Here is a 24282-nt window from a genome sequence, read left to right as displayed (position 1 = left end):
GAGAGAGACTTGACCATAAGTTTGTTTATCAGGAAAAATATTAAGAAAAAACAATTTTCAATGAACAACGATTGTCTATGTCAAGGTTTTCATCATCAGATGTATCAGCGTATGAAATACACATTTTCTATTTCAGAGTCACCGAAGACAGACGCGAAGAAATAATATTCGTCTTCTAGCGCTTTTGACAACTTTCAGAGTCGTTCGGACTATAACATGCGTTCTGCTTTAGTTTTCCTGGCTTATTTTTTTTTGCAATCCTTTACACTCAGCTATAGAGTTGCCAATGGGAGAAAGATGTTTATTCTTCCATGAAAATAGAGGAGATGGGGCGTGGAAAGTAAATTTTTTCATCTGAGTGAAAAAAAATAACCAAATTTTGGCGATCGATTGTGGCTGAACCATTTGTATGGTTCATAAAATTTTGATGCATTGGAAAGGCTATTTTCTCTTTCAGAAAAAAAGTAGGCACAAATTTTCTGTCGTATATAAACTCCCCAGTGAAAATTGGGAAAGACAAAAATAGTGCGAAAATTCCGGAGTTTCTTATCGCAAACTTCGCCTTCCCCATAATTGATATGCTCTTCGTAGTTTGAAACCATTTTCAGCTTGTTAGTAATTTTTAGGAAGCACGGCTCCTTCTCGACCTTATTTGCCTAGGCTATATTCAAAATGGAGAATTTCTAATTATAAAATATTTCTCTCTTTCTTGTGGGCATTTCAAAATTTGAAAAAAAAATTATCTATACGAGGGTTGAAGAACAATGACATCTAACTCATCTTACAGAGGAATCTTTCAGCACATCAGCTTGCAAGTTTATGGAATGGTTTTCCCAGGTGCTAGAGTTTGCTGGGCAGTGTGATCGTAGGCCTTGAGGTCAACTGTTGAGGCTTGAGTCTGCCGGCCATCATATAGTGCAGAGAGGCGATTTGAAGTGTTTACGAGGATCTATTGAAAAATTTACATTAATTACAGCGAACCTGCAACGTCTCTAGACCTTTCAAAAAAAAAAATGTTTCTTCTTGATCTGCAAACAAGACCTCCACAGCTTTTATGACCTCCTTGTTGGAAGAAAATTTACGACCTTTTAAACTTTTTTTCAGTTGAGAAAAGAGATGATAGTCGTATGGAGCCAAATCTTGTGAATAAGGGGGGTGTTCTAGTAATTCAAACCCAAAATCACGAATTTTTTGCATAGCAACATGAGATTTGTGTGCAGAGGCGTTGTCCTGCAAAAACAAAACACCTTTGGATAGCTTTCCACGTCTTTTCTCTTTAATTTTTTTTCGTAGAGTAGTTAGTAATGTCGAATTGTTCTACCGTTATTCAAAAAATCAATCATGATTATTCCATGACAATCCCAAAAAACTGAAGCAGGAACTTTTCCAGCAGATTTTTGGACACGGAACTTCTTAGGTCTTGGAGAACCAGAGTGTCGCCATTCCATTGATTGTTGCTTTGTTTCTGGATCGTAGAAATGTACCCAAGTCTCAACCACAGTAACAATTCGGTTTAAGAAGCCTACATCGTTTTTAAATCGAGCACAGATCGAACGCGATGTTTCTACCTATGGACGACATTTAAACATTTGCTTCAAATATCCGTTTTAGCCCAATTCGACGGTCTGATAAAATCATGTCATGAACTGCATCGATATTTTCGGGGACTGACACAGAAACTGGCCTTTCCGATTGGTCATCATCTTCAATGGAAAATTCACCCCTTTTGAAGCTTGCAGTCCAATTTTTCACGGTCGCATACGAAGGACATTGATCACCAAGTGTATTAAGCATATCTTCGTAAATCTGCTTACCTCATAACCCTTTTAAAAACAGGTACTTGATGATGGCTCGATGCTCCAATTTTTCGATTTTCACAATTTCGGTGGACATCTTTTTTCTTTTAATTTATTGCGTAACTCTGGTTTGCTTTTTCGACCTCAAACGTAACACTGACACTTCTAATGAGTTATTGTTCGTTGCTATGGTACTGCAATATTTTTTTTTATGCATGGAACTGGTCTAGGTTAACTAGATATCAATACATCGTAGATCCAGCCGGCCGGACTCTCGGAACGGAAGTGAATTTGATTTCGAATAATAAATAAACCATGTAGGACTCAAATTTCGAAAATCACGCAAAAAATAACAAGGCTCCCGTTACTTCGTTTCAAGAATAAGCGCGCATAAATGAGACGATGACTTATATACAGCGTGTTCCAAAACTAGTGAATCAAACGTAACACCACTATAGAGTAGATCAAATACTATCGAATAATACCAACATTAGTTGAGCGAAAATGTACCGTTTCTGAAAAAACCTAGCCTAAAGTTGCTGATTTTCGGACTATTTTTTCCATCACAAGGCCAATTTGTGATTGAGGATAGCATTTTTCTCCCATATTATCACCGCTATAGAGGGGGTTTATTCTGAGTAATAAATTTATGTAGAAAAAACAATTGTTTTAATTTACATTCACTTAGGTTATCGATTAACCACTTAAAATAATTTCAATTAGGGGAGGTAAAACAATAATCTTAGTTCAATATAATTTAAAATCGATACTTTTTTACAAACTGGCCCTGTGATTAAGAAAAAGAGTTCGAAAATCGGCAACTTTAGGTATTTTAATAAAATTCTGATTATTTTGGAAACGGTACATTTTCGTTGAACTAATGTTAGTGTCATTCAATAATATTTGGTTTGATTTACTAGTATTGGGACACCCTGTATACAACTTGAGATATGATTGATTTATTTTATAATTAAAACTGTTTGTCTTAAATTATCAATGGCGTCGGAAGGTATCGGATCGAGAAGGATCATGAATTTTTGATTGCACAATCAAGTAGTTCAAATATTTCCCGACATTTGTGAATAATTTAATATGCGTCGATAATATTTGGGTAATCGAGAAAAGAGCCATTTCTGTTTGCTACAATTCCAAGTATGTAATTTGTTGAAATAATAATGTATTGCCATATGAAGAACATTATTCTGCAAATAGGAGATATTCAACGGACGTAACCCTCTAAACAATATTAACCGTAAACATGTGTTTCGGGGTTACGCACCTCATCAATAAGGTAAAAAAGTGCAAAGACTAACAAGATTAACAACAGTTGGTGGCAAACCACATAACAAATCAATCAAACAGAGGCCAGCCAAATATTTAAATTTAAAGTTTCGGTCAACAATTTTTTTGACCTTCTATGAAGGGGAGTATATTATCTATGGCGACATAGGAGTCGCTGCGATCGCTACGTTGATCGATAAGGGATGGGGATTTAAGCGTCAATTTGAAATGAACAGCCTTCATTTTATTTAAGGTTATGTGTCATCGTAGTTTTTCTGATGATTTTTCAAATACGTTTTTTCAAATCTATATCAAATATGAGTTCTCTGAATTATATGTAATAAAATACAAGTCATATTATAAAGGGTACCATGTTATCAGCTTTATTCATTCATAACACGACTCTACAAAAATTTTTCGTTCTTTGTCCTAACGTTTATACTAGGATTTTCCGGTTAATTATGCACAAAAACGAAAAGAAAATACCTTTTTTGGGTATAAAGTTTGCTTTTGTGATAGTTATAGTATTAATACTCATTCTTCTTTTATTTTATAATTTTTAATGATTCAAAAACCGCGCGAGTAGAGTGGGGTGTTTACCCTTACAGAGTGTCACTAGTGGGCACTCGGGTCATAAACAACGATAAGGTGTCGTTTACAAGCCCAGACAAACTTCAAATGTCGTCAAGAAAGTGTAAATACGATGCTGATGCATTTTGTTTTATATGTGGTCAATTTATTATAATTCGTGACGTGAAATACGAATTAAAGACATTTCACGTTCTCTTTGAAGCCTATGAAGCATATTTTGACTTTCCTGTTTGGAATCAAGACAAGCCATGAGCTCTATATGTTGATTGTAGTTATTGTAAATGATATACTTGAATCAGTCTCCTAAACACAGAAGCAAACTTTTTCATGCCATATTTTTTTTTTCGTTTAATTAGGATCTAAACTATCGAAATTTTATGCTTTGCAGTCAAAAGGTACCTTTACACTAACACTCTTTCGCGCGCGATCGAATCGCGAGTGCCAGTCACTCGTGTTTTCGCGCGGTATGGAATGGCGCGTGTTAACTATTTTGTGTCTTGAGGTCGCATCGGCTTTTCGCGCAGTCTTGCGTGTGCTTTGGAGCGTCCAATTCGAAATCTCTCATTATGAGCGAGAGGTTGGCGTGACTCGTGGCATGTTGAAATTTTCAACGGTTTTAGCGGCACTCCATAGCTCGAAATGGACAAATTGAATAAAAAACGCAAACTGAAAGTGGCTTTGTGCTTGGCAGTGTATATGAATATTCCAAAGAAGAGAAACAGAAGATGCTGGGTGAAAGAATGGCTGGAAAATCGTACATATGGACATATGCCTCTCTTGATTGAGTTGCGTGAAAATTTTCCTATGGACTTCAGGAACTATTTGAGAATGGATGCCGAATCCATAAAGTCTTTGCTCCAGAGTCTTGAATCTTCCATGTTCCTTATAAATTAAAAACTTGTATGAATAATCATTAATTAATACATACCTACATGTACTTACGAATTTTGAACGTATGTACTTCTTCAATTAGAAACCCGCGCGAATACACAAACGCCCCGAATCCAAACAAACTCAGTCACTCGGGCTAGTCGCTCGCGAATTTTTACACGTCCAAAAACCGAGTGAATGATTTGCCTTTACACTAGCATTCTTTCGCAAGCGATTGGCACGGGGCGTTCTAGTCGCGCGCGAAAGAGCGTTAGTGTAAAGGTACCAAATGTCAATGTCAAATTAGGTTTTGACCCGTGATAATAAATGACGAAATCAATGAAATTCAAAGGAAATCACAGATCACAAAAATGATACCTACGTATGTTTGTCATTGTTTATTGAAAACAGTATATGATAGTTGGTTTATTGTAATCTTCAAAATTATATACATTCGCAGTGAGGAGGAAAAAATTACAAGACAGATTTATCACTTATTACAGTAGATTCTGTTTCCAATACTCAGTTGAAAACCGTTATAAACCATATATTATGTTATGCCAACAAAATTCTTCAAGAATATACACTTCTGAACCATGTAGTTTTATTGGTTAGATATTCGTATTCAGAAGACTCCACTTCTCACGAGGGATGACAATTTCGATTTCGTTTATAATGAATCCATCATCTTTTTTGAAATCTTCATCGCAAAAGTGCTCTTGACACACACATTGTTTCCGAATCGATTAGTGAGGTGAGGTTTTTATCCAATTTTATCTCGAAAATGCACTCTGAAATTGTTCCTCTTCTCCATTCCTTTCCGATGTCAAAACACTCTTACACTAGCGCACACTTAAACATTTCACCATGGTCATTTGTGGGGTTCATAGCTGAAGTGAACCAAGTCCATGCAGCCTAGTTTTGAGATAAATGAGTTAAGGTGCCTACAGATTACTCTGACGTGACGTGGGCCCACGTTATAATGCGCATGATTAAAAAATGTAACAAGGGATTTTGCGCGGAAGCGTTCAAACTGGTCTGACGTGACGTTGGACGTGCAATCCCACCTTTAGAAGTTGTTTATCACCAATTAATTCAAAAGTGACTTCTTTAGATTTGTGTAATGTGACTGTAAGCATATGCTTACATTCTAATCTTTTAAAATCTAAATAAGTAACTTTTTAATTAATTGGTGATAAACAACTTCTAAGCCATTTATCTCATAAATAGGCTGGACTTGGTTCACTTCAGCTATGAACCCCCCGTTGTTCTCTTATCAAAAATCGAAAATAATAATATTATTCTAATCTGTCATCACTCAGCCAACATCAACTAGTTTAAATCAAAATTTCGCCATCTCGTGGTCGCCAGCGCGGCTATTGGCAAGAACATGAACTACCCTATTGATACATATTTCAGGGGACCAATAATCTGTGGTCTCAAAGCAGCGATCGTTCTCCTTCACTCTACTCTCCATAATTTCTACCTATCTAGTCTAGAATTAGGTACCAAAAACAACTAAAATCAATCAATTTGGGATAACCTTTATAGATCCCCTTTACTGTTACACTCTATATGAAAGGTTGTTGATTGTTCTTACTTATCGTAGATATTTCCTAAATTATCGAGAACTCCAATTGAAAAAATATTATGAGAAATAACGAAAACAAATAATTATATTTTTACGTATGGAACACAATTACATTTTTTGAATAAAAATTGGAATGAGAAGAAGAATATACGCATATAAATTTCATCAAATAAATACGGAGTAGAAAACAAAAGTATCTACTGAAGGAATAAGTATTCGAATGCCAATATCCGTTTAATAAACAATTGGCTATCTCGTTGAAAAGCTTTACAGTCGTCAGCCAAAAATCGCGTTCCATTCTCATTCAAGTGTGGAGAATTCCAAGGAGGGCTGTGAAGTTAACGCGAAGATTAAATCTTCAGGGAGGAAGAAAAGCGATCTTTCAGAAAATAATTGATGGGAGTCGTAAAAATGGGTGTCTCGACGAAATTAGCTAGATAACTTTTTAAATTATTCGAAAACTTCGTACCACTTTCCATGAAATTCCGAAAGTGCAACTGGTGATCGAATTAAATAATATAAGAGGTTGAACGGTCTAACGATTCGCTCGTACTACACAGTTCGAAGACACCGTTAAAATCAGGAAGTCCAAGATGAATGAAAGCCAGTTTCACATAATTTACCTTTAAAGATACTACAGAATTCCATTATCAGATTAATTCAAAGCTCTTTGATGTTGAAACAAACTCACCAAGTTTGGCGGGAGTAATTCCTAAATTGGCGAAATGTTCCTTCGATGAACACTTAAGTGTGAAGTTGGAGGTGCTATCCAAGTTCCAATCTAGTAATTTACCTGAAAAAAAAAACTATTGATTAGATAATTACACTGATGTGACATAGGAATCGCATAACAGCATAACTAATAAATGGTTAGGAAATTGGCAGAAACGTAGGACTCTTATGCATGGAAACCTCGTTGATCAAAATTTCATTATTCAGAGGAAAGAGATATTTGACAGTTTTTTATCTTCCTTCTTCTTATACATGGTGTTTTAAGCAGAATGTCCACTAGAAGTTTCTAGGGAACCAAACGACATTTTTTTCTGAAAATGTATGAGTCTTAGTCAATAATTAGAATCTGTTCAACCAAAGTATTTTGGTGTCGAAGGTACTTCGAGTTATACCAAAAGTAAAGAAAGCCAAACTTTGCTATTCGAAATGGGAACATCTATATTTTATTTCACTTTTGAATTCTTAATAAAATTTTCGGCCACTCAGGGTTTCACGAATTTTTTTTTCACAAAGAAAGCTTTTACATAATGAAATATTCATCAAAAATTCTGATCAATGGATTTTTTCACATAAAATTAAAATAGCTAGACATACGATTCTCTGGATATCTATTGTTATATTTCAGCGAACCAAATTTACCATGAAAATTAACTGTACTACAAATAAACAGAAGATGGCATGGAAATCATTATTCTGAAAAAAAGGACATTTCTACCGGGGATTAATTTTCTACGTATTTTGTCAGAGCACCCAGTAGCTCTTCTAAAATGCCAAATCCAGTAGTTGGAACCGAAAGGCTAATGTTACAATAAAAGAATACCTAATAACGAGCTTTATTTTCTGCAGGTACACACCCAGTTCCAGAAAATATTGATTGTCCAAATATATAGACGAATCATCGGCACTGCTATAAAGTTGTTTTCTCTGGTAGTCCTTACCCCTTGGACAACATATTTTAATGTCCTAACATGACTAACATGAGATGAAAGAAGGCAAAATGAGGATGAAATCAATCGAAAGGCTAGGATACTACGGTAATTGCATCTAATAAAGACCGAGTTTTTGGAAACCCTTATAAATCAATTTTGGGACAAGTGTCAACTTGTAAGATATCATGATCAAGTGAACTGTTTATATTCAAATAGAAAATACCTAGTATACAAAAACAAGGCAACGATGGCCAGTTACTTGTACAAAAAGTTTTTTAAAATTCCGTCTTTGGTCCCTATTGGGAACTAGGTCTATAAATAAGGTCCATAAATTGAACTGCGAGATTTAACACGTTGACTGTCCCATGAATCACATATGATACATAAAAATTTTCGCCAGGAGTCCATGAGTCGTATGTGATTCATTGATTCATTTGACGTTCAAGATAAATATGGTTACTTTTCATGAACGCGGCAGTTTGGTCGGTTCATATGGGCTTAACGTCTTGTAGAAATATGTATTGATAACCTCAATCATAATTAATCATACGTGATTCAAGAAACGTCAGCATCAAGCCTTCCATTGTACTTGAAGATTTTGAACAAGAACACTTCCTTAAATGGCTGCAGAATTAATTTTTCATAGAATATATATTTTATCACTCAAAAGTAACCCTTCTCTTTGGATAAATGTGTTGGACGTGGGGGGTGAAAAAAAAAATAGAATGGGGACAGTCAACGTGTTAAGACCTTTTACAATAGAAAAATCGTATCCTTAGAAAGCAATGACTTTAAACTACTTTTAAGTTCGTGGCTTTCGAATAATGAAACGGAAATTGATATGAATTAGTATCGTGGCCCTAATAAAGTCTTAGGAAATCATCAACTTAAGTGAAGAAAAATCGCAAATGTTTCAAATTAGTCATTTTTTCAGTCTTGGTCCTTGGACCTTATTAGTTATTACACTTTTCGAATCATAGTCTGGACCTTATTAAGTGTTCGAAAGTAACAAACATAGCAACCACTGCAGATTTTCTGTTCAACACAGTAATCAACTTAATTATAATAAATTATATTAATGCATGAGAATTTTGTTCAGAAGAGTTCAAATTGTTCGGTACAAAACTTCCTACCCTTAATAAGGTCCGGCCCTTATTTGGAGACGACAAAGTGGACCTTGTTTGATACATAGGTATGTCATGGGCAAATCAAACAAAATCAAAATAAAGAATCAATAATTTTTGTAACTTAATCCATCAATCTATGCTTCAACAGTGTTTTAACACTGTTACTGCAGAATTACTGCATAATAACTGGGTTTTATTACAAAAACCACGCAAAACACAATGAAGATATTTTATGAATTGGGTCACGTCGGGTGACCCTGAGGCAACATACAGAGCCACTCAAAAAATGACCAGCGCGAAAGCAATGAATGCCGATGCACTTTTGTGATCGGTAACTGGGGAGGGTCCAGGCAGCATCAGTTTTATTTTAAGTATTAAGTGAGGGAAGTTTGAAAAGATGGACCTTATTTGGAACCGGCCCTTATTAGGAGCAACCACCTTATACCGATACTGAAATTATTGCGAAACTAACCACTATACTTCATTTTTAATTAAATAAATATTTTAAAAATATTCAGTATCACACTAATGAAAATGCAACTAAGTATTACAATTTATGTGGCAACAACCTCATTGAACTACGAACACGTATGCCTTCCACTGTTCACACCACGGGTTTTCACCTGAAAACAAACAATGAAAAATTATTCATCGGGTTTCATCCGTACGGTGCGTATATGGCGCTGTCAAATCTCGAGGTCATTGCTATTGACGAATCCAAAAATCTAACCGCCCCATAGTGGTTAAATCAGTAACCTCGCAAAGTTTGATTTGATTTTCCCAAGGATGACTCACAGGCCGAACGGCGATAAGCTCCGCCAAAAGTATAATCAGGTTTTTTCTGGTACGAAAGTGGACCTTAAGACACACCACGGGTTTTTACTGTATGGATTTCACCTGAAAGCAACCGGATGAAAAACTATGCGTCGGGTTTTATCATAGACATATAAGTCTATGGGTTTTATCCGTGCGGTACGCATATCCCACCGTCAAATCTCAAGGCTATTGCAATTGGCGAATCTAAAAGCTGTGCCTTCTGCTGACAAACATTTCAAGGTTTGAGAAAATAAGGTTTTTAGCTGCAAAGCTACTTGCATTTTGCAAGAAGTAAAGGGGTTTTAAGGGTTGTTGACCCCAAAAATATTTCTTCAACAAACAGTAGTCAGACTAATGTATTATTTGTTTTGAATAATAAAAGACTATTGACATACCGAAAATTCAAACGAAATATCTTCTATCTTTCAATTTTCCGAACGAAATCGTGAAAAGTTCCCATTTTTGACATTCCATATACATATAAGAAGAGGTGCACATTTCTTCCCATGTTTCTTTACGAAATATTTATGTTTCTGGATCTCCTGCATTACTGTACCATCTGCCTGTATATTACTTGGTCACCACAAAACTCCTGCTATCGGAAGGTCAGCCGAACTCTACGTGGACAATAAACACCATGTCTATCGATAGAAAAAATGGACCTTTTGCTTGGTTGAAGTATTCTCATAACTATCTTCATATACACTAATACAATCCTGGGTTACATCAGTTAGGATTAATTTCATTTTCATTCGAATGTGAAGAAAAGGTATCGGAAGATAAAATCATCTATTTATTCAACTTTTTAAATGAAAAGCAATGATTTATCAAAGTTCTTTATATTACATTCAAACATTCTAAGCGAAAGTTAACTGTCATTAGTTGTATGTAACATCTCCAACCATTTGAAATGCAATTTGATGAAGAATCTGCTTAAGCATGTTATCATCATGGAAATACCTTGTGCTAAATACGCACAGAGAGGATCGACTAAGACACCAATGCTGTAAAACATATCTGCATCTTGGATTCTTTCATTCCTGAGTTCTCTGAATGTAGACAACATACCGATTCATGAATTTGATATATTCACTGTGAAATTTTTATTTCAATTTAGATTTTTGATCAGCGATGACATGCTTGTGACATGAATTGACAGTGGGAAATTTATAGAATATCTACATTCCTTTTGTCCACAAGGTTTTATTTATGATGAATATAGGGTGTTTCAAAAAAAAGTTACCGTATGGCTAGGAAAGATGGAACATTACAAAATGAGTTGCTTTTTGTTAAAATTGGCAACGACCTTCTTATTCAAGATACATGCTTCTGTGACAACTTCTAGTTACAACTACCAAAGAGTATTCTCTATTGGCACTTCTGGGTTTGCCTTTTGTGTTATAAGGGAGACGTGGTCAGTGCAATAGCCTTCCATTGCTATTGAAGCTCATGTTCGTTCGAGGCTTAGCGACTCAATTCATGCAGTTAAACTTGAATTCAATCGTAATTTCAATGTTGTTAGGCATTAAACTATTCTAAGCAGAAATATGTGAAGTGGTTTTGATGATTGCGAGGATCCATAAAACAGTGGGTACTGGGCAGCGAATAATCCCAAAACAACTTCCTGGTCCAATAAAGAGAGATCTACAGCAAATAGAAGAAAAAACACTGGATCGCGTGGAAGACAGATCTATCAGTGAACTTGAATGTTGCGTAAGAAAAGATGGACATCATCTAGCTAGAATATCTTATTTTGGCTTCTTAATCGTTACACTATGTAGAACTGGTCAAAATGAAGCGTTTCACCAAAAATCACCTATACAGAACTTTCAAAATGACAAAGTTGGAAAAAAAATTGAAAATGATTAGTGAAATAGATCCTAATACGACCCTAGACCGTTTGTTAGCTGAATTATCCCAAAGCAATGGAAAAAACTCGATTCGACCATGTGGTTTCGTTTAGGATACTGGCTCGTTCGATATTTACGTGGTACTGAAAATGGACTTAGGATTGCCGAATTGTTTTCATTATTTTTTAGTAATTTACACGATTTTATGAAATGGCTCATTTCGATACCAACTGACAGAAGATACTTAGGAGACACAAGTGTAAAAAATAGAATAAAACTTCAGAATCCCACCAATAAATAAATTTTGTCTAAATTATTCACGAATTTTTTCACAATGCGCATCACAATCTTTTTGTTCGAACATTCCAACAATCATCGTAAAAATGGGATGAAATGGGGAAACATAATAACACTTTTCCAACATAACTAACTTAAGCACTTTCAAGAAACTGCCTCGATTTTCTACTTTTTTGTTCACCCTACATTGCACGATACAACAATTATGATTTTCTCAAAAGTGACCTGATGCATCTAATCCGATGCGATGCTGGATACTTATAAACATATCTACGAAGCTTTAGGCCTTAGATTCAATATCGACAAAACCAAAATCCTGGTAAGTCCGCCAGAAAGCCTTCAAACATATATAAGCCTGGAGGATGAAACTCTAGAACAGGTCGAGCAGTTCAAATACTTGGGAAGCTTCATAAATACTAGGGCTAATCTAGACACGGAAATACACAACCGTAACAATTCGACATCACGGGCATTCTGGATGCCAAAGTCAGAGTGCTTCAAAATCACGACCTCAATCTGAAGACCAAGCAGCTGTTTACAAAGCAGTCCGAACGCTTCTTTACGGAAGCGAAAGCTGGACGCCCTACAGGCGACATATTAAACAGCTTGAACAAACGCAACAACGTCATCTGAAACAAATAATGCACATCAGATGGTTCCACGAAGTTTCGAATGCAGAAGTCTTGCAACTCGCGAGTAACGAGGGCCTGACTCAGATGGAGCGGCCACATTCTGAGGATGCAAGACACAAGACTCCCCAAAATAGCTCTGTATGGCGAATTAACAAGGAGAGGCCGGAAACCAGGAGGCCAGTATAAGCGGTTTAAGGATACACTACATCAATCCCTAAAATCAGTTAATGACAATCATAACTGGGAACAACTAGCGTTAGGCAGGTCACAGTGGAGGTCTTTGGTACACAGTTAAAATGGAGACTCGAGAAGGATACAGCGGCGGACAGATCTGGTTGGTGACTATCCATGCCCGGAGTGTGGAAGGATCTGTAGGTCACGGTTGGGTCTCTTCAGCCACAGGAGGGCACTCAGTCACAATTAGAAATTATGAGTCTGTTCTTTTTTTATGTCTTTTTGTAGATTTATTCCCGGTAACAGGATACAGCAATGAATGAATTATGATTCTCTCAAAAGTAACCTGATGCATCTATTCCGATGAACTTGGTACTGAACCATTCATTGTCCAGCCATATGTTTATGTTTTGTTTCGTTTTTGCGATAAAAAAGTGAGGATTCTGAGTATAGCAATAATTAATATCTTCAAAATACCTCTTCAACCTCCACGATTCCAACGATTCTAGTTGTATTATGTACAGAGAGGGCAAAATTTGATGGGATTGAATTGATGTTCTGTTGCCTTGAAGTCCGGGGAAAAATGAATGACATATTTTTGAGAATATTGATGGCCAGATGGCATCCTCTATCTTCCATTGTTTTCAATTTATAAATAAGTAAAAACTCATTTTACAGCTCTTTGACTTGGTGCATCTATTTCATATAAAGTTTCAGAAATGTCGAAAACAGTATTTACTTTTGTACTCAGTACATAAAAAATTCATTAAAATCGGAAGTAAGTATATCTTAAGGAATAAGGCAGGAATTATTCCATTGCTCATAGCCTACTAGAACTTCTAGTAGGGCTACTTCTAGTAGGGTAGTGGCTATGCATTACTTAGTTTGTTTATGTCTTTATTCATTCCAAGAGCGTGAGCACAAACTGACTGATTGAACTTGAAACAGATTATACGATTTTCACAAAATGAGTTTTTGAACTACTTATGACACGTGCTTCGCTATCACAATATCTCTCATCTTCAGGTGGTTGAAGGTAAACTGATGCTATTGTGATAACGAAACACGAGCTGCGGTTCAAAAACACATTTTGTGAAAATCATATAATCTGTGTCAAGTTCAATTGTGGATATTCATCAATTATCGGCCACATCAATTCGATATTTGACTAATTTAACTTATTATCGGATGGCTGCTACCGAGAGAAGGGTCAAAACCTTCTAATAAAATAAAATGATCAAGATTTTGTGACCGTATGTGTCGTGGTAATTCATAAATAATTTGTGAATTTTTTTGGAAACCATTTTTACTTGTATTAATAGTTGGCTATGACATGGGCGCCCGCAGAAACCCGCAGAAATTTTTCTCAGGGGGGGCAAAATATCATCTACGATTAGTTTTACTGAAAGAAAAATTTCTCTAACGGTGTCTATCAGAATCTCAGGGGGGGCCGTGGCCCCCCCTGGCCCCCCCCTGCGGGCGCCCATGGGCTATGACTCTTTTCTGAAATCTTGTTGCTGTGAATACTATTTTTGGGTGTGAAAACTACCCTTCTTGATTCCAATTTCCGATAAAGAGGATTCAGTAAGAGTTTATTCAAAATTTGTTCTGAAGAAAAATCTTTTGATCGAGCCTGAACTATATGAAGAAGTCGAAGAGTCACCCCGTATATATGTCAATACATATAATGCGTTATAACGATACGCCTTCTGATTAATTGATTAGAATCTAAAATGAGTATTCCAAAAATAATTTCTGAATGAAATAATTCATAGTTTCGTATTTTTAGCCAGTGAAGTATATTTTGGCTGCCACTTGACGATGGCTTTCAATTACCGAGAGACTTTTGCAATTTAACGCTTGGTGAACAATTAATAATATTCGAGGAAGTTGTAGAGGAATCGAAATCTCAAATAATTCGTAGGTAGGTAATAATATTCATCCGGATTGAGGTATATAAGCTTTAAGCTTTTGATATGATGATTTGTCATTAAAGCTGTAGGAAACCAGTTCGGAAGATGGAAATGTAGAAAGACGCTCGTATATGGAGATTAATATACAGATCTGTAATAAGTTGGAGCGTTGTTTACTCACCAGACTTGATAAAATATTCATGTTTATACATTTTCAACATTTTGAGGAAATTTCAAAATCTACCGAAGTCGATTTTCCAATCCGAACTGATGTTATTCATTGTGGAAACTCTTTCATTACAATATATTTTGCAAATCAATCAGGGATTCGTTCTCTTCTTCGATTTCTACGATTGACATCATACAGGTTCGCATATACCTAAGCGTTTATATTAGACGCAAAGTTTTTGGTTATTCAAATTGTCCAATTTCACTATTCGCTGGTTAATTTTAAGTATTTACATATATAGTAATTCATGTACACTTGTAATATCTATATTTTTACACCACTTGTCTCACTATCCTTTCGTTAAATCCATTCTTCGTTAACTGACTATTGATCCATTTCTTGCTCGAGTTGTTCTTGTCAGAATCAATTTTACCATTTTCAAAACACCGCAGTATCTCTGATTTCGAGGAACACTTGAATTGAATAGGAAACGAATTAAAATGTGATAAGTGACAAATGCTAAAACAGCGATACCTACCTAATAAACTTTTTTCTTCAATTCGGATGGAATATTTTTTGTAACATATTTTATGGTGTGCACGAATATTAAAAAAATTGATTTTTTTCAAAAAGTTTTTTTTTTAAAAGTTTTTTTTCAAAAGATATGCTGTGCCTTCTAAGAATGTATAACAACAAAAATTTATGAATAATAATAGGTATTTTTCATTATATAAAAAAGGGACTTTCGAGTACCAACACTCGTGTTCTATCAAAATATGTAAAACAAAATATTTCGTTTCAGTTCAAAAAGAGTTGGCTATTATTATTTTGACCTTTAATGAAGTTCGGTGTGTGATTCACGAGAGCATATACTTCACATGGGGCATTTGAGGCATTTTATTCGAAATAATAACCAAGTTATACGTGTGCGACGGACCACCTGAGACACCCGGTATATTGCTTTTATTTTGTTCCTCCCTCATATCATAACTTCCTTTATTTATTCTTTGAATAATCTCATCTCATTGATAATAGCTATAAGTTAACTCAAGTTATGTTTACGAAATAATACAGTTAGGTATAATCGAAGAGGAATGACAGGTCTAATCATAAAGAAAACCAATTATCTATAGGCCGACGATTCGTTTATTTTTATAAACATCCTCAGGACACTAGAAGAGAAAGCAGAGAACTTCGGTATATGACTCAATTAAAATATGAAAGTTGTAGGTATGATAACAATTAATTAACAAACGGAATACAATTTAAAAAACAAGCATGAACAACGGACGTTGAAGTTCAAAAAACAACTAAAATAGGTAGGTCAACAAAATATAACAATAAAGCAAAGAACACTCACAATACTGTATAATCCTCTCTGTCAAACAAGACGCTATACATCAATACAACAATGAACCAACCTAATTAGCATAAACACATTCATTACTCGGCAAGACAGCGAAAGTGAACGAAGAACCCTGACATGAACTGAATACGTAGCAAGGGTGACAATATGTTTATAATTTCTTCATCATGGATATGAGAGAATAATATGCAGTAATGCATATCAATGCCATTCATTCATTCATTGCTGCATCCCGTTACAGGAATAAATCTACAAAAAGACAAAAACAAACGGTGCGAACAGACTTATACTTTTTTAGGGCTAATTGCGACTGTGTGCACTTCTGTGACTGAAGAGACCCAACCGTAACGTATAGATCCTTCCACACTCCGGGCATGGATAGTCAACAACCAGATCTGGCGTTCTCGAGTCTCCATTATAACTGTGTACCAAAGACCTCCACTGTGACCTGTCTAACGCTAGTTGTTCCCAGTTATGATTGACATTAACTGATTTTAGGGATTTATGTAGTGCATACTTAAACCGCTTATACTGGCCTCCTGGTTTCCGGGCTCCCTCAGTGATTTCGCAAAACAGAGCTATTTTGAGGAGTCTTGAGTCTTGCATCCTCAGAATGTGGCCGCTCCATCTGAGTCGGGCCTTCGTTACTTGAGTCTCAATTGTTGTACAACTCGCGCGTTGCAAGACTTCTGCATTCGATATTTTGTGGAACCATCTGATGTGCATTATTTGTCTTAGATGACGTTGTTGCGTTTGTTCAAGCTGTTTAATGTGTCGCCTGTAGGGCGTCCAGCTCTCGCTTCCGTAAAGAAGCGTCGCCGTCGTTCAGATTGAGGTCGTGATTTTGAAACACTCTGTCCTTTAGCTTCCAGAATGCCCGTGATGCCGAATTGATACGGTTGTGTATTTCCGTGTCAAGGTTAGCCCTAGTATTTATGAAGCTTCCCAAGTATTTGAACTGCTCGACCTGTTCTAGAGTTTCATTTTCCAGGCTGATAGCTGTTTGAAGGCTTTCTGGCGGACTTACCAGGATTTTGGTTTTGTCAACATTGAGTCTGAGGCCTAAAGCTTCGTATATATGTTTATAGGTGTCCAACATTATTTGTAGATCCTCTGAGCTGCTAGCGATTAGTGCGCAGTCGTCTGCATATTCGATGTCAGTTCTTCTATTAACAACATTCGAGTAATTCCTAATTTCAATCATTTCATGTAACAATCTTTATTTCAAATTTGTTTGCTTGCCAATGACCTCCGTTTCAACAAAGTTAAAAATATGTAAAGAGTCTCTACTATTTTCTGCCAAAGCCGTACAGTTTTCTTCAGATTTCAGTGGGTTGATGCTATTCATCATAAATTTCCGCCGAAAAGAAACTTTCTCAAAATGCCATCAAATCTTCGCCACTCTTTTGGTAAACCACGATTGCACGCCTGTCAAAAAAAAAAATGAAACGAGATGCTGTGATCAATGGTTTAATCGTTCAAGCAACTCAAGAAATCTAATTGTACAGAAAATTGGAAGATCATCACCTGGCTGTATAAAACCTAACAATGTTAAATTTACGGTTACTTTCCTAATAACATCAAATGACGCCATCAAATTCTTGCGCGTTATAGTCGTAATTTTTAATGTTCAAATAACTCAACGTATGTATGTTCCATATCGTTCACAATTCAGAACTTAGAAGATTAGGAAGCTGAATATCTGCTTGCGCCGAGTTGTTTTCTCACGAAGAATACGATCCAGCAAGAACTCTTCTGACCTTCATTTATTTTTATTACTGTTAATATCCACCCTTACCGCAAGCATTAACCTGATAATTTAATGTAGTATTACATCAGGACATGGAAAGTATGTTATAAATCTCAATATGCATCATTTCATTAGAGTACACATATTTATAATGAAAAGATATAATGCATCAGTATGCTGAAAGAGGTGTTAGATGAATTTACTCTAGAGTTTTCATAAAAAAGGTTTTCGGTGTCGAGGAAATGATATAAGATGATATGTTGGATTTCAACTAGTTCTTATGCTAAAATCCCAATCCCAACACATGATTTAAGAAATTCTTACACTTGCACCTATACAAAAGGCTTATAGACATAATTTTCTTCGCTAAATAAGCAGCATCCTTGGGACAGCACTTACTAGGTGAAGGTGGTGGGTCATACAAGAAATATCGATGACAAGACTCTCTATACTTTCTCCAGATGTATTTCAGTAATAGTCAACAGAACTAATATTCAGATTGATGAGGTTCTTTTCGAGAAATTAAATGTCAATGAGATTAATCAATTTCATTTCATTCCATAAATGGTCGTTTGATGGAATTCAGTTTAGTCATATTTGGGTGAATCAACTTTCAAATTTCCACATGACAAAATTGTGGATTTTTATTTTTTTTCTTACTGTCCACATTCAAATACTTTATTCGAACGATAAGTTTCTACTGTTTACGATTCTGAATAGAACAGAGGTGTTCCTTCAAGAAATTAGTGAATTTTACTAAAAAACAGCCCAAATCTGACCACTATACAAAAGTATTTTTAAACCGACCCTACAGGATGAGCAAAATTCGTTGTGTACTGAGAGGATCTCGAGAATTATATCAGCTAGAAGAAAACGGATGACACATTTCCGAGCTCATTTTCGGAGAAACAAAGAATGGTGAAAACCGCAGCCTCTTACGATACTTCGATTTTGAGTTTGACAATTTCGTTCTCATAACTTTTTTGTCTTTGAAGTTACAAATCTGAAACTTGAACCTTCTACAGGCAGATTTTTATGTAGAATCCAGTGATGAGCTTAAAATATTTATTCATTTCGAATCATTAGGTGAACTTTAATTTTTTTAAATGCAATCTTTTATCGAATTTGTTATTTTTGAATTGGAAAAAAATCTTTTGTCATTAGATTCAAAGTGTGAAACTGCCTAAGAAGGTTCAAGTTTCAGATCTGTAACTTCAAAGACAAAAAAGTGAGAACTTTTCGGAATCGTCAAAATCTCAATTTTTGTTGTTTGAAAATGATGCTGCGCTTCTCGAACAGAATCACCCTCAACGTTTGTCCCATTCCTCCTTGGTACTTTAGTACCAAACTTCCTTGCAACTTTTCACTTTGCATTCTGTTATATTTGCATTATCTCTCAAATCTCCTTGACAATTCCGGAAAGCGTCTTCTGGAGTAGATTCAATCCTAAAAAGTAATAGCCTCTCTAGTGCGGCTTTTGAACAAATCGAGGTACGGTGGACCTAATTTTTCCACTGCGACAGCTACAAGAGAAGGCTCATGAACAACTATCAAGGATCTATAGATACAGCCTACATCGATTTAAATAAGGCCTTCGACTCGGTGAATCGGAGAGCGCAATGGAAAATCATGGGCCTTGGAGTACCCGAAATTTTTTTAGCAGTGTGCAAGAGCCTCCATACCAACAACACCGCTAGAATACAGCATAATGGCTCTACAACCGACCATTCCTTAAACAACTCCTGAGTTGTTTTATTCCTGAATGGTCCGCGCCTTTACTGTTAAACATTTTCGCCATAGCTGTCTCGATAATTGCTGACATGAGTATGCCAGCAAGAGGTGTTGAAATAAGATTCAGATTTGATGGAGGCCTATAACCTGAAGCACCTCAGAGCAAAAACCCGTACAAAGTTTATGCACGACTGCGCACTTATCATAAATATATATACGAAGCTTAGACGCAATATCAACAAAACCAAAATCCTGGTAAGTCCGTCTGAAAGCATGCAAACAGATATCAGCCTGGAGAATGAAACACCAGAACAGGTCGAACAGTTCAAATACTTGGAAAGCTTCATAAATACTAGGGCTAACCTAGACACGGAAATACACAACCGCATGAAATCGGCATAACGGGCATTCTGGAAGCTAAAGGACAGATTTCAAAATCACGACATCAATCTGAAAAACAAGACAGCTGTTTACAAAGCAGTGGTCCTCCCAACGCTTCTTTACGGAAGCGAAAGCTGGACGCCCTACATATTAAACAGCTTGAACAAACGCAACAACGTTATCTAAGACAAATAATGCACATCAGATGGTTCCACAAAGTTTCGAATGCAGAAGTGTTGCAACTCGCGAGTTGTACAACAATTGAGACTCAAGTAACGAGGGCCCGACTCAGACGGAGCGTCCACATGTCCACTGTGGATGCAAGACACAAGCTTCACCAAAATAGCTCTGTATGGCGAATTCACAGAGTGAGCCCGGAAATCAGGAGGCCAGTATAAATGGTTTAAGGATATACTACATCAATCCCTGAAATCAGTTAATGCCAATCATAACTGGAAACAACTAGCGTTAGACAGGTTACAGTGGAGTTGGTTGGTACACAGTTATAATGGAGACTCGAGAAGGCCAGATCTGGTTGCTGACTATCCATGCCCTGAGTGTGGAAGGATCAGCAGATCACGGTTGGGTCTCTTCAATCACAGAAGGCACACAGTCGCAATTAGCCCTAAGAAATTATAAGTCTGTTCACACTGTTTTTTTTGTCTCTCTAAAATTTTGGAAGAAACACTCAATAAACTAAAGTGTCGATAACTACTAGGATCAGAAGAATCCTTTTCAAGTTTTGAAATTCCTATGACTTTCGCCTCTCGAAACACGGCCGGAAAATTTCCCGAATTTGGAATGTAAGATGACAACCAAGACATGACCCTTCTGCCTAAATGCTTGATGAACTCAGGATGAATTCCGTCTAAACCAGTAGCGTTCCGAGATTTGGTGGATTTAATTGCTAATATTAAATAATCTATACTGAAGGGATTAAAGATGACATCCACAGCTGGAGTTGAGGTCCTGAAATGGTGTAATTTATGCTCATTATCTTTCATTTTTGATAGTAAAATTTCAACCGAATCAGAAACATCAATCAGTCGACGAGCAATGAGTTAAGGATCGATTTTTTGGAAGATGACATCAACAGAAGAGTAGCCTCAAAACAGCCAATGAACTTCTACTATAAAACGTGTTCATATTTGAAATTACACTATTCCATTTCTCCTTACGACCGGTACTTATGGAGTTCATCAGTCTTTCGCATTCCCCTTGAAATGATGAATATTGACAATCGTTATTCAAATTTTGGGTTTCATCTGACCAACCAGGAATATATTCTTTACGGAAACCTCTCGGAATGAATTTTTTAGCTGGAGCTTTCACTATACCTAAAAATCTGGAGTAATTATCATAAGAGGGACGCAACCATCTTTTATGCCGCTATCAATTTTATTCGAAAATTGAATCCAGTAGGCCTTCTGGACATTTCAACGTGATTTATTCAGACAGGAAGCAGAATGATGAGCAGAATGAAAAACAGTATCTGAACTTAATAACATGGGCCTATGTTGGCTACGTGGAAAAACACCTAGGATTTTACGACTCACTGAAAGAGGTTTAAGAGTATTATCAATGAAAACGAAACATAGATCCGTATTGTAAATTGTAACCCCTATTCCACCTCGCAGAGTGAAATGAGTTTGTCTTCACTATCGAAAATCAAATAGTTATCATTGTCTTCCATCCAATCAGTTGAAGCTACACCATTTCTATTATTAACATTACAGCCATACATAACATGATGTGAATTGAAATCACCAGGGTGAATTGGCAAGAGACATATTGAAATTTCTAGGCCAAAAATTATTTGGAGTTTTATAAATGAAATGAAAAAATCCCGTCAATCTCACCTTTCAATTAACTCATAATTGAAACTGACGATTTTCCTACGAAATCTAAACCGTGAATAGGACTGAGCAAAAAATCAATTAATATCTGCATAACCTTTCAGAAGTCTCATTTCGCGGAGATTTTTCTCTGTGGCCGTATGGCTCTCTTAGAGAAGGATCACCAGAGCAACAACTTATCTAATGCTAATTTCGAAACATAATCACTTATGTCTTTCGAAATGCCTTCAATATCCAATTGGAGGGCGATAAGGGCGAGGAGCTTAGCCACACATCTGAAGGGCCAAGAACGCCCAGTCTAATGTACAAGCTGGGCAAAATTCGGTGTCTACTGAGGAGATCTCGAAAACTATAGCAGCTAGAAGATAACGGTTGACACATTCTCGATCTTTTTTTTCATGATCTGATAACAGAATCGGCCTATCATTTTCAGATTTCGAGTTATAAAGAAAAATTGAGATTTTGACGATTCCGTAAAGTTCTCCTCATAACTTTTTGGTCTTTGAAGTTACAGATCTGAAACTTGAACCTTCTTAGGCATACGTAGAATCTACTGACAAAAGATTTTTTCGAATTCAAAAATAACAAATTAACGGTGTTTATCCGAAAATAAGCTCGGAAATATGTTTCTTCTAGCTGCTATAGTTCTCGAGATCCTCTACCCGGCAAAATTGGTGACACCTAAACTACAACTTATTAACCCAACGAGATAGAGGAAAATGAATGGCATATTACGTTCGTCCTTTTCCGAGAAACACTGCCATCAACTGTATTCCTCTATCTTCTTTTGTTTTCGAGTTATAGGCCAAAATTAAAATTTGGGCGATTTCAACTTTGGTCATTATCTCCGTTTCTGTTTGTGCTAGGATGTTGAAATGAAAACATTATGCGAAAGACCAAGGTCAATGTAGAAACCCAGTCTAATGTACGTTCATCGTCATATATCTCAAAAACGTTCAAATATAGAAAAAATTGCTTCGGACAAAATTTGTAGACAAGGTTATGCTCTATAACTTTTATAATGAATGCAAAAACAATTCGATGCCCAGGAGAGAAGATAATTAAAGAAATATGATTTTTGTGACCTTTATAGCAAATTTTTATTGTTTCGGCTTGCTGCAACTGTCAGATTATGTTTTTCTGTTATTCTTGAATCATTAGCTTCAGATTAAGAAATCAGCCACCGCGCTCGTGTACACGTGACGTTTTATTTGCAAGTTTGGTGCCCTATATATAATACTATACAGGCTGTACCAAGTTCGAGGACCTATTAGACGTTTCTGGAGAACTCAACCTATTTGAAATCTGAAAATTGGGATTATGATATTGTTCGACATTATCTACTGAGCTAAAATATTCTTGAAGCGTGAGCACTTTCAGTTATACAGGGATTGGAAATAAATTTTTCCAAAAAATTTTTTCTATTTTTTCGTTTAGATAGAGTATTCAATTTCGAATATATTTCTGTTCAAATCATATCAGGAAAGAAAAAGTAAACAAAAATTTTTTTGGAAAAATTTACGTTCATTCCCTGTATAACTGAAAGCGCTCAGGCTTCAAGAATATTTTAGCCTCGATTTCAGCTAAGTTGATAATGTCGAACAATATCATGATCCAAATTTTCAGATTTCAAGAAGTCCAATTCACCAGAAACGTCTAAAAGACCCTCGAACTTGGTACACCTTATATACTTTTCAACATGTAATTAACCACATATATCTTAATCTGACAGGCTCGAGTATGTACAATGATTGTTTTTTTTACTATTCTGACAGGCTGTCCTAGACAGTTCCCCCTATACAGGTCCAATTTTTATAGAGTTACTCTATAGGGTCTTAGGTATCTTCCCTTATATTCTGTCGTCCTAACATGATAGGTCCTATCTGCAAAATTTAGGTTTTGAAAAAATCCGGGGTTTTTGTTTCTTTTCATTGTATAACACATAGGATTCTAACAAACTCTTCATGTTTCATTTCTTATATGATATTGAGGAATATGAGTTGATTGCAAAACATAATTTTGATTTATCTCTTCCCGGTTAGTAGATGTTTGATTGTATTATATTACATTCATCACATTTTGCATTTTGCTGTTAGCAAGGCAGAATTAATCTGACAAGCTCGAGTAAACACCTAATTTCCCTCTTGGGCTCCCCAACTACAATATCCATTTTCTTATACGGATAGAGGTGCAGCTAGTTACATAATATTTTCGATTCAATTCACCGATAAAAAAAATATACTAGGATTTATGTGGCTGTTTCCATCATTATAAATTAGCCAGTCAAATGCGAGGAATTCTTTCCAAATAAAAATGGACAGAATAGATATTTCTTTCGGTTGAAAATATAGAATCCATAAAGATATATGGCTGACAAATGCTTTCCAAAAATCCAAAACGATTGAAATAACCCGATCAATCCTGCAGAAG

General features: G+C 36.0%; 2 protein-coding genes across 3 annotated transcripts in view; one reads left to right on the top strand and one right to left on the bottom strand.

Annotated features, from left to right (window-relative positions):
• Positions 1-10884, bottom strand: part of LOC123308809 (nucleoside diphosphate kinase 7) — a 74216-nt gene extending 63332 nt beyond the window's left edge. Inside the window, exons 1-2 of the mRNA XM_044891663.1 lie at positions 10694-10884; positions 6821-6922 (exon numbers count right to left, since the gene is read on the bottom strand). The gene's annotated coding sequence lies outside the window, so the exon portion shown is untranslated. The remainder of the gene's footprint in view (positions 1-6820; positions 6923-10693) is intronic.
• LOC123308812 (RYamide neuropeptides-like) overlaps positions 1-24282 on the top strand; it is a 75416-nt gene that overhangs the window by 32045 nt on the left and 19089 nt on the right. Inside the window, exon 1 of one of the 2 annotated variants that reach the window (XM_044891666.1) lies at positions 14489-14610. The exons of the other annotated variant lie outside the window; for it this stretch is intronic. The gene's annotated coding sequence lies outside the window, so the exon portion shown is untranslated. Of the gene's footprint in view, positions 1-14488; positions 14611-24282 lie in introns of those variants that run through there. 2 annotated transcript variants of the gene reach the window in all.

Source organism: Coccinella septempunctata, chromosome 2 (genome assembly GCF_907165205.1).
Source record: "Coccinella septempunctata chromosome 2, icCocSept1.1, whole genome shotgun sequence".
In the NCBI taxonomy this organism is placed as follows: Eukaryota; Metazoa; Arthropoda; class Insecta; order Coleoptera; family Coccinellidae; genus Coccinella; species Coccinella septempunctata.
Note: the sequence above shows the minus strand (reverse complement) of the source record. Positions and strands in the feature narration are given on the sequence as shown.